The sequence below is a fragment of the Schistocerca cancellata genome, chromosome 10 (assembly GCF_023864275.1).
Source record: "Schistocerca cancellata isolate TAMUIC-IGC-003103 chromosome 10, iqSchCanc2.1, whole genome shotgun sequence".
NCBI lineage: Eukaryota > Metazoa > Arthropoda > Insecta > Orthoptera > Acrididae > Schistocerca > Schistocerca cancellata.
The window spans coordinates 52307605-52320079 of NC_064635.1; the positions used below are offsets into that span (position 1 = coordinate 52307605).

The 12475-nt window shown below is 39.6% G+C and overlaps 1 protein-coding gene across 1 annotated transcript in view; it reads left to right on the forward strand.

The window, feature by feature from the left end:
• The window catches only part of LOC126106393 (E3 ubiquitin-protein ligase UHRF1-like), a 180483-nt gene that overhangs the window by 144904 nt on the left and 23104 nt on the right, over positions 1–12475 (forward strand). The gene's annotated exons all lie outside the window — the stretch shown is intronic.

Here is a 12475-nt window from a genome sequence, read left to right on the forward strand (position 1 = left end):
CAGTCCTTTTTCTTCAGCCTTCTTCCTTCCTGTCCGCAGCTTGTGGTCTAGTGGCTAGCGCTGCAGTCTCTGGATCACGCGGTCTCGGGTTTGATTCCCGGCCAGGTTGGGGATTTTCTCTGCCCAGGGCCTGGGTGTTTGTGTTGTCCTCATCATCATCATCATCATCATCATTCGTGACAGAGGATAGATTGGTCCATGAAAAAATTGGGACTTCGTGCGGGTGCTGATGACCACACAGTTGAGTGCCCCCACAGACTCATCATCATCATCATCATCATCATCATCATCATCCTTCCTCTTCAACCCTACTATCAGAAGAAGGAGTCACTGGCTCTGAAATCTTGTATACATCATACTGCTTGTACGTGTGTTCTCCTGCTGTCACGTGGTGAGTAGATTTTTTATGTACCCCATTACATTATATTTTCATAAATTGATTATTTTTGTTGACATGTTAACGATTTCTGCAAAGGCAATGGACAAATTCTTATTATTTAATACTGTTGGCAAACAAAGTTGCTGTGGACGTATGCCAGAGAATTTTCAGTTTTAGATTCAGTGGAAGCGTTGCATACTTTTTGTACTGATACTGAAGACTCTTTCGGAAATTGTTTAATCACAGATTTAATGGCTCAAAAAATGTTCATTATAAAAACCGACAGCTACAATCCAGGCGCTGCATCTCGTTAGGACGGGCCCAGGTGGCAACACTAGGTTCGGCAGCAGTTCTCTCTAAAGTGACACGATGTGCAGGTATATGAAATTATTTTATTTAGTGTGGGGTAGCTGCTGCAACTTCTTCAGCAATACGTTACAGCCCACGGACCAAACGAGTGAAAGGCATTAAATGCGGATAGAATATGCAGAGGGCAGTTGCTGTCTTTGGCATGTATGCTTCAGCTTCCAAATACATAATAGGAACTTCTCTGCTTGAATTCTCTCAGGCCACAGCAATTGAAGACTGTCTGGAATTTACGAAATGAGCTACTGTTGAATTAGTCATGCACTCCAGCCCTTTATAAGAATCAGTAATGGCTTTGAGGGTTTTTCTCTGTCGAGATTCCGACACTGGGATTGCCAGTGGAATGTCCTTTGTTTTGTCGATGGCTATCCACCTGTGGTGGTTACTTGTATAGTGTCTGCCCCCTAAGCCTAGTGCTCAGTGTGTCTGACAGCCATACAGCAGGCCCGGGTTTGATTTCCAGCCAGGTTGGAGATTTTCTCCTCTCGGGGACTGGGTGTTGTTGTATCCTCCTCATCATTTCATCATCATCGAACCGCAAGTAACACAGTGTGGTGTCAACTGAAGAGACTTGCAACTCTGCAGCTGAACTGCCCCAGGGGGGATCTCCCTACCACCTACGCCATACGATCATTTCATTTTCATCTGTATACTGCCACACACTGTTCAGAGCCCCCCCAATAACAAAAATTGTATTAATTTTTCCTTAATGTTGACTTATCAGCAATCTGTTGCCCACACTGCTTTTGTAGAAATGCGCAATATTCAGGCAAATGAAGTTTGCACCATAAAATGTTCTCAGTAACCTTGGAAGAGTACACATAATAGAAAGGGTGTAGATAAATTTCCGCTACCAGTCACAATAAAAGGTTATTTATTTGTCACAGGATCAGTTTCGGGCTTGTGCCCATCTTCAGGTGTATGAGCAACATCTTTACACTTGCTACCTCTAAGTTCTTTGACCACAGCCCATATGTTTGTATGTAAACACATTGTATTTCACGAGTGCACATCGTAATAGTGAATTATGCAACTAAACTTTATAAAACTGAAATATGGAAATGAAAATGATAATAAGTGTGTAACTAAGTGGAAAAACTGTCACCGCAGTGTAACTATAATAATGATGCTTCATCTTTATGTAAGTACATATATATTTTTGACAAATGGTGTCTTGCCACTTAAAATTGTCTAATTTGTATCTGTTTAGTCACCAGCAAATAATTTTTTGTATTTATACAGTGATCTCCAGCAATATAAACATGTACATGATTGTATAAACACCTGAAGATGGATGCAAGCCCGAAACTGGTCGTGTGACAAATAAATAACCGTATATTGTGACTGGTAGCGGAAATTTTTCTACACCCTATAAAGGAACAGTCACAGAGTTCAACAGCATCCACTATAGATAAAATTCACATAATAGGAAAATTTGCTTTATGAATTTTGGAATATTTTGCATCTGTGTCAATAACATTTTCACCGTAGAAAATTGCACTGCTTTTTCTTTTTTGTGTGCTCATCAATACAAACAGAGGTGACAAGAGTCATGGGATAGCGATATGTGCATACACAGATGGTGGCAATATCACCTAAACAAGATAGAAAAGTGCGAAGCTGTGGATTGTACTCAAGTGATACATGTGAAGAGGTTTTTGATATTATTATGGCTGCATGACAGGAATTAACAGACTCGAATGCGGAATGATAGTTTGAGTTAGATGCATGGGACATTCCATTTTAAAAATCGTTAGGAAATTAAATATTCTGAGAATATCCACGGTAACAAGAGTGAGTCAAGAATACCAGATTTCAGGCATTACCTCTCACCACGGACAACGTATTGGTCAGCGACCTCTACTTAATGGCCAAGAACAGTGCCATTTGTGAAGACTTTTTAGTGCTAACAGACAACTGTCCCTACATGCAATAACCACAGAAATCAATGTGGGATGTACAACGAACCTATCCATTAGGACAGTGCGGTGAAATTGGGCATTAATGAGCTATGACAGCAGACACCTGACGTGTGAGTTTGCTAATAGCATAACTTTGCCTGCAATACCTCTCTGGGCTTGTGTCGATATCGGTCGGACCCTAGACAACTGGAAAATGGTGGCCTGGTCAGATGAATCCCAATTTCAGTTGGTAAGAGCTGATGGTAGGGTTCAAATATGGTGCAGACCCCATGAATCCATGGACTCAAGTTGTCAACAGGCACTGTGCAAGTTGTTGGTGCCTCCATAATTGTATGGGTCATGTCTACATGGAATGAACTGGGTTCTCCAGTCTAACTGAACCAATCATTGGCTGGAAATGGGTATATTCAGCTATTTGGACACCATTTGCAGCCAACAATGATGGAATTTTTTATGATTGATAGTATATCATGTCACCAAGCCACATTTGTTTATGATGGTTTGAAGAACGTTCTGGACAATTTGAGCAAATGATTTGGCCACCCAGATCGTTGTACAAGAATCCTGTCAAACATTTGTGGGCCATAAATGGGAGGTCAGTTCATGCCTAAAATCCTACAACAGCAACACTTTCGCAGTTACGGATGGGTATAGAAGCAGCGTGCCTCAGTATTTCTGCAGGGGACTTCCAGTGACTTCAAGTCCATGCCACCTTGAGTTGCTGCCCTATGCTGAACAAAAAGAGCACCAACATTATATTAGGAAGTATCACATGACTTTTGTCACCTCAATGTGGGCCATCTGATGTGTTTATTGCATACTCAATGTAGAGCAATGACACCACCAGTAGCGAAAGCACCACCCATCATAATGCAAGATCTTAATTTAGATAAAAACATTGATGCAGCAGGAACACTTTTGAAATCTGGGCATGGGTGTGAGTGTTGTTCTTAGCATAAGTTACTTTAAGTAGTGTGTAAGTCTAGGGACCACTGATCTCAGTAGTTTGGTCCCTTAGGAATTCACACACATTTGAACTTGTGAAATCTTTAGTAGTATTTGGCATTCTTTTATTGGTACACACGCTCCGTGGTTGAGAATCGGTAGCAGTTGCTAGTAGTTCGAAACATTTCAGGCCACAAGTCTTTTTTCTGTATGCCCCACTTTCAGTCCTGAAAGCACATGAAGCCATGTACTGTACATAATAATGGATTTAACAATGATGCACACAATATTGTTATTGTATCTGCTTTGCTTTTGGGAACTGAACTCATCTATCATAAAGAATTAGTCAAAAACACGTCCTTAATGATACAGCTCAAAGTGCAATTAAGCACAGTTTATTGCATTAGGACTGACTGTTACGGTAGATTAGATTTGGATATTTTTCTAGAGGAGTGGCTTACCAAGGGTATGAGGAAATATGAAAAAGGGTGAAAAAGCAATAACATGTAATTTTATGTAGCATAAAGTTAAAAAAAAACGTGTAATTGTAGTGAAATATTTAAAAAAATATGTAATGATAAATTGAAATATATCAGATCTGATGACACAATTCATGAACATTTACATTTTTCACATGTGTAAGAGTGAAGGAAGAAAATATATAATTAAATAAAAATCTAGCTTCTAGTAATAAATTTTGACTAAGATAACACACTGTTCTGTAGTAATGAAGCACTCCATTACTTATCACACAGAAACAGATGAAAAACTTACCAAAAATCAGAAGTAGTGAGTATTTCAAAAGTTGCATTTTTTGTGGGATACTCTTCATATTTAATTCCTAGTACACGGACTACCTTTGTTAAAACACCTTTAATATTTAAAGGCAATTAACAGTTAATGTATCATTTTACAAGCACAAAATAAAGTATCAGTAGTAAGATTCTGAGTCCACTATATGGTCAGTAGTAACTTTCCTTTCCACGATATTGTTACTTTCTGGATTTTTCATTGTTTGATATCAGTAGTGTGCGTGAGCGTGTGTTGATGGCTGATGATCCCTTCAGTGCAGATGCACCCTAAGCTGGAACTCTTACTGGAATCGGCAAGATACTGTGAGTAGTGAAGCTAACGATCAGGGGCACTACATCTGTAGTTTGTGGTGTAAGTTGAGAGTAGTTTGGGTTTGATGGGAGGTGTGATAGGGTAGTCTGTGTGGGTGAAGTGACCACGTTGTCTGGATGGTGTAGTGGTCAGCACAATTGCCTAGTAAGCAAAAGATCCTGATTTGAATCCTGATCTTGCATAATTTTTCAATTTGCCTCATTGATATAAATCAATGCACATTGGCAGCTAATGTATTTAATTCTTTTTTCTCTTGCTCAGTAGTCAGTATTTTTTCATTTGCTGTTTCCTCTTTGAAGCATTTTACTTTGTAATTCACTTCCCATTCAATAAGCTGATGTTCTATGGAATTTACAGCACAGCTGACAGATGTCTCATATAATACTTTATGAAAAGAATACAGATAGGTGTGTTAAGTAACTCAACAAAAGCAGAGAAGATATTGCTATCTGGAAAGTGAAAGAAATCGTTACTGGAGCTACACAAAGTTCACACACTGCTCAACCACTCTTTCTCATATGTTATGACCTCCCATTCAATATGAAACAAGCAGAGATCATGTTTTTTTGCAAGTGATAGAAGACTGATATGTCATCAGGTGCGTGTATTGTGTAGTACAGTGTCTTTGTTTCGGACATGCATGTCTGAAAGAGCAGACGTCATACTTGTATACCTGACAGCATATGGATCTTTCAGTGCAAATGTACAGAAATGTCTGATGTATCACATAAAGACAGTAGGGCTGAAACAAAGAGGAAGAGTAGATGTGGACTCTACTTTCTAGTGTGCGGCATTTGGAAATTTGGGTCGGGCAGGAGACGAGCTCAGGTAGCTGAAGCAGTGAAGGCAAATGCTTGTATAAAGCTGGAAAATCCAGGTTCAAATCCTGCTCCAGCACAAATTTTCATCTGTTGCTAGTGATTTATTTCAGTGCCCCAGTGTAGCTATAGCCAGAAATTTCTTTCATCAAATATGTGTTAAATAACAAGCAAGGTTATTCAGTTGTGTCCACACATAGGTTGTTGCTGAACAGAATATAGATTAAAAACAGAATAAAATAATTGATTATTGCAGTGCAAGCAGAGTATTTGCAGGCATTAACAAATGTCAACTAAAGACGTGTTGAGCAGCAGTGATGATGTTAATTGGAGGTAAGTGTCAACAAAGTAAGTTAAAAGAAATTTGTGAAAGAGATGACAGAGAAATGAAAGAAACATGTTGACATAATAACAAAAATTAGAATTAATTAGAAGATTACGAACAAGCGTACTGTAACCTACTTCCTTTGTTTTCGGATTGCATTTCCTTAGGATTCTTCCAATGAATCTCAGTCTGGCATCTGCTTTACCGACGATCAACATTATATGATCATTCCATTTTAAATCACTCCTAATGCGTACTCCCAGATAATTTATGGTATTAACTGCTTCCAGTTGCTGACCTGCTATTTTGTAGCTAAATGATAAAGGATCTATCTTTCTGTGTATTCGCAGCACATTACACTTGCCACTCCCTACACCATGCGTCAACTCGCTGCAGATCCTCCTGCATTTCCGTACAATTTTCCATTGTTACAACCAATGTTGGAACATTAAAAAGAATAAGCAGAAAATCCAGAATTTTACCAGGAAGTGTAATTCTAGTTGTGGACCATCTGCATGGAAAAGAATGAAGAGATCTACATTTGATGAATCAGATGCTGATCTCTTGCAATATTTTAGCCAAAAGCAAACATAAGGTGTCATTGTTTCGGGCACAGGCAGGTGTGCCAAAAAAGCTGAAATTTTTCATGGAGCTCTAGGATTAGAGGCAGAATTTAATGCTGCATCTTGATGGTTAACCAGACGGAAACAATGGGACTCACGAACTTACTGTGCAAGGAGGGTGGCTTAGTTCAAATGCTGTGGTAGCTGGTTCCTTCTGAGAAGAGTTCCAGGAATTTGTGAAAGGAAATAATTTCACATCAGATCATGTTTATAATGCAGACAAAAGTGGTCTATACTGGAAATGTTTAACAACCAGCACTGATGATTTAAGAGTGAAGTTGGTGCTCCCAGATATGTCATCTAAAGAATGCCTAATAGTTTTGTGCACTGCTAATGCTTCTGGGAATCACAAAATGAAGCTACCAGTGATTGTAAAATATAAAAAATGCCTGAACATGCAAGGATATCAGAGCTAATGATCTTCCTGTGCACTATTGCAACCAAAAAGGAGCATGGGTGAACAGTCAAATTTTCAAAAACTGGTTCTACAAACATTTTGTATCATAAGTTTGGTGATTTCTAGAAGAGAAAGGTTTTTCACAGGAGGATGTTCTATTGCTTGATAATGCTCCTTCACACTCTATGAGAAGATTCTCATAATAGATGGTGGTCTCATTCTAACAAAGTTTTTCCCTCCCAGCATGACTGCCACTGTGCAGCCAGTGGACCACGGTGTAACTGCATCGGTAAAGCAATAGTCTACTGATAATGCTAGTGGGTGAAGATGATTTGGCGCTGTTCTAGAAGAAGTTGACAATTCTAGATGCCATTTGTGGAAATTTTGATGTCTGGCAGGAAGTCGGACAACATAATACTAGTTCAGTCATGGAGGAAAATTCTTCCAGACATTGAAGGAAGTGATTTGCAAGATTTCCATGATGAAGAAATAACAAATGCACAAGTAATGGATGTGGCAGCAGTTTTAAATGGTTTTGATGAAGAAAACTTGAATGATTGAATATCAACACATGTGAATCCAGCTTTCAGTACATGAGTGATGCCAAAATTGTGACTGCTGCTTCACAAAAAAATAAAAGAGAAAAGAATGAGTGTGGAAGTGATGGTGAAGAAATGACCTTATCAGTCATTGTATTGCATTTCAGTATGTTGGTACTCTTCTAGATTATATGGACCAGAGGAAGTCTCTGTAGAGTGGTATTATTGTTGCAAGAAAATGTCGACTTCTGTCAGAGGCAGACCAACATCACAGACTATTTTAAGAAATAAACAGGCCTGCAGTATCTACGCACAGAAGTTGGATTAACTTTTGAACAAAGAATATATGTGTGAAAATAACTAAATTATTTGTGCCTTTTCAATTATTTGTGCATATTCGTCCCCAGATTATCCCGAACAATCAGCTGTGTACTGTGTATAGCAAATACTCGTGGTTGATTAGCAACTCCATATCACATTATTCAATGTGAAACATAGCATAACTGGCTTTATTCAATTTTTATTTGCCACAAATGGAACTGCGATAAAACTAGTCAACATAGGAACTTTATAAAGCTTATCATTGCAGTCCTAACATTAGTGAAGTTACAATCTTGCATTTATTAAGTTACCAAAATCTTTTTTTAAAAAACGTACATGAATAGGACATCGGAGAAACTCTCGTGCTGGCAGTACTTGTGGAATAATCTTTGGTTTGTCCTCATTATTCAATAAATAATTTGTAATTATTTATTTGACAATAATAGAAATATACAATATTATGAAAAGGATATAGCGGAGATGCTGAGTCACAGATACGCACAAGAAAAAGACTGTTAGAAAATGAGCTTTCGGCCAACAACAAACACACACACACACACACACACACACACACACACACACACACACACCGTTGGTGGGGAGGCTTGCGTGCCTCAGCGATACAGATGGCCGTACTGTAGGTGCAACCACAACGGAGGGGTATCTGTTGAGAGGTCAGACAAACATGTGGTTCCTGAAGAGGGGCAGCAGCCTTTTCAGTAGTTGCAGGGGCAACAGTCTGGATGATTGACTGATCTGGCCTTGTAACATTAACCAAAACGGCCGTGCTGTGCTGGTACTGCGAACGGCTGAAAGCAAGGGGAAATACAGCCGTAATTTTTCCCGAGGACATGCAGCTCTACTGTATGATTAAATGATGATGGGGTCCTCTTGGGTAAAATATTCCGGAGGTAAAATAGTCCCCCATTCGGATCTCCGGGCGGGGACTACTCAGGAGGACGTCGTTATCAGGAGAAAGAAAACTGGCGTTCTACGGATCCGAGCGTGGAATGTCAGATCCCTTAATCGGGCAGGTAGGTTAAAAAATTTAAAAAGGGAAATGGATAGGTTAAAGTTAGATATAGTTGAATTAGTGAAGTTCGGTGGCAGGAGGAACAAGACTTTTGGTCAGGTGATTACAGGGTTATAAATACAAAATCAAATAGGGGTAATGCAGGAGTAGGTTTAATAATGAATAAAAAAATAGGACTGCGGGTTAGCTACTTCAAACAGCATAGTGAACGCATTATTGTGGCCAAGATAGACACAAAGCCTATGCCTACTACAGTAGTACAAGTTTATATGCCAACTAGCTCTGCAGGTGATGAAGAAATTGATGAAATGCGTGATGAGATAAAAGAAATTATTCAGCTAGTGAAGGGAGACGAAAATTTAATAGTCATGGGTGACTGGAATTTGACAGTAGGAAAAGGAAGAGAAGGTAACGTAGTAGGTGAATATGGATTGGGGGTAAGAAATGAAAGAGGAAGCCGCCTGGTAGAATTTTGCGCAGAGCATAACTTAACCATAGCTAACACTTGGTTTTAGAGTTATGAAAGAATGCATGCATGGAAGAAGCCTGGAGATACTAGAAGGTATCAGATAGATTATATAATGGTAAGACAGAGATTTAGGAACCAGGTTTTAAATTGTAAGACATTTCCAGGGTCAGATGTGGACTGTGACCACAATCTATTGGTTATGAACTGTAGATTAAAACTGAAGAAACTGCAAAAAGGTGGGAATTTAAGGAGGTGGGACATGGATAAACTGAAAGAACCAGAGGTTGCACAGAGTTTCAGGGAGAGCATAAGGGAACAATTGACAGGAATGGGGGAAAGAAATACAGTAGAAGAAGAATGGGTAGCTCTGAGGGATGAAGTAGTGAAGGCAGCAGAGGACCAAGTAGGTAAAAAGATGAGGGCTAATAGAAATCCTTGGGTAACAGAAGAAATATTGAATTTAATTGATGAAAGGAGAAAATATAAAAATGCAGTAAATGAAGCAGGCAAAAAGGAATACAAACGTCTCAAAAATGATATCGACAGGAAGTGCAAAATGGCTAAGCAGGGATGGCTAGAGGACAAATGTAAGGATGTAGAGGCTTGTCTCACTAGGGGTAAGATAGATACTGCCTACAGGAAAATTAAAGAGACCTTTGGAGAGAAGAGAACCACTTGTATGAATATCAAGAGCTCAGATGGCAACCCAGTTCTAAGCAAAGAAGGGAAGGCAGAAAGGTGGAAGGAGTATATAGAGGGTTTATACAAGGGCGATGTACTTGAGGACAATATTATGGAAATGGAAGAGGATGTAGATGAAGACGAAATGGGAGATAAGATACTGCGTGAAGAGTTTGACAGAGCACTGAAAGACCTGAGTCGAAACAAGGACCCGGGAGTAGACAACATTCCATTTGAACTACTGATGGCCTCAGGAGAGCCAGTCATGACAAAACTCTACCATCTGGTGAGCACGATGTATGAGACAGGCGAAATACCCTCAGACATCAAGAAGAATATAATAATTCCAATCCCAAAGAAAGCAGGTGTTGACAGATGTGAAAATTACCGAACTATCAGTTTAATAAGTCACAGCTGCAAAATACTAACGCGAATTCTTTACAGACGAATGGAAAAACTGGTAGAAGCCGACCTCGGGGAAGATCAGTTTGGATTCCGTAGAAATGTTGGAACACGTGAGGCAATACTGACCTTACGACTTATCTTAGAAGAAAGATTAAGAAAAGGCAAACCTACGTTTCTAGCATTTGTAGACTTAGAGAAAGCTTTTGACAATGTTAACTGGAATACTCTCTTTCAAATTCTGAAGGTGGCAGGGGTAAAATACAGGGAGCGAAAAGCTATTTACAGTTTGTACAGAAACCAGATGGCAGTTATAAGAGTCGAGGGGTATGAAAGGGAAGCTGTGGTTGAGAAAGGAGTAAGACAGGGTTGTAGCCTCTCCCCGATGTTATTCAATCTGTATATTGAGCAAGCAGTAAAGGAAACAAAAGAAAAATTCGGAGTAGGTATTAAAATTCATGGAGAAGAAGTAAAAACTTTGAGGTTCGCCGATGACATTGTAATTCTGTCAAAGACAGCAAAGGACTTGGAAGAGCAGTTGAACGGAATGGACAGTGTCTTGAAAGGAGGATATAAGATGAACATCAACAAAAGCAAAACGAGGATAATGGAATGTAGTCAAATTAAGTCGGGTGATGCTGAGGGAATTAGATTAGGAAATGAGACACTTAAAGTAGTAAAGGAGTTTTGCTATTTAGGGGGTAAAATAACCGATGATGGTCGAAGTAGAGAGGATATAAAATGTAGACTGGCAATGGCAAGGAAAGCGTTTCTCAAGAAGAGGAATTTGTTAACATCGAGTATAGATTTAAGTGTCAGGAAGTCGTTTCTGAAAGTATTTGTATGGAGTGTAGCCATGTATGGAAGTGAAACATGGACGATAACTAGTTTGGACAAGAAGAGAATAGAAGCTTTCGAAATGTGGTGCTACAGAAGAATGCTGAAGATAAGGTGGGTAGATCACGTAACTAATGAGGAGGTATTGAATAGGATTGGGGAGAAGAGAAGTTTGTGGCACAACTTGACTAGAAGAAGGGATCGGTTGGTAGGACATGTTTTGAGGCATCAGGGGATCACAAATTTAGCATTGGAGGGCAGTGTGGAGGGTAAAAATCGTAGAGGGAGACCAAGAGATGAATACACTAAGCAGATTCAGAAGGATGTAGGTTGCAGTAGATACTGGGAGATGAAGAAGCTTGCACAGGATAGAGTAGCATGGAGAGCTGCATCAAACCAGTCTCAGGACTGAAGACCACAACAACAATTTCTGCCCTGTGTCTCTGTGATTCAGCACCTCACCTATATGGTGAGTGGCAACTACCCTTATCATAATATTGTACGCTTCATCCTGGATTTTCCATTGTTGAATTATAGAATTAATCTGCCAGGAAGTTTCATATCAGCACACACACACACACACACACACACACACACACACACACACACACACACACACTGCTGCAGAGTGAAACTTTAATTCTGGAAACATCCCCCAGGCTGTGGCTAAGCCATGTTTCTGCAATATCCTTTCTTACAGGAGTGCTGGTTCTGCAAGGTCTGCAATAGAGCTTCTGAAGTTTGGAAGGTAGGAGATGAGGTACCGGTGCAATTGAAGCTGTGAGGATGGGTTATGAGTCGCATTTGGGTTGCTCAGATGGAAGAGCACTTGCCCGCAAATGGCAAAGGTCCCGAGTTTGAGGCTAGCTTTCGCACACATTTTTAATCTGCCAGGAAGTTTCTAGTTTCAATAGAAATACAGTTATTCACTAGCTGACGTCAGGTGTGATACATTAGTGTCTCGTGTGAAAACACTTGTCTGTATAGTGACAATGTTAATAACTTAATTAACAATAATGTTGTGCACATGTAATAATTTTAGTGAGATCATTTCGCTTCTTTGTTTTCGACACTGTCTTCAGATTTTTGTAGGGTATCTATAAACATTTTTAGTGAATATATTAGGTTTCATTGTTAACACTGTTTCTGTCAATTCTGCCCTGTTCCCACAACTACCGTGACAGCACATTCTCCTTCTTTCCTCTTTGGGATTTACAAATCACTGAGCCACTGTAACCTGCTGTGTGGCCCTCTCCAACTGTTCACAGCTTGCTGCAGTAGCCCGGTTACTCT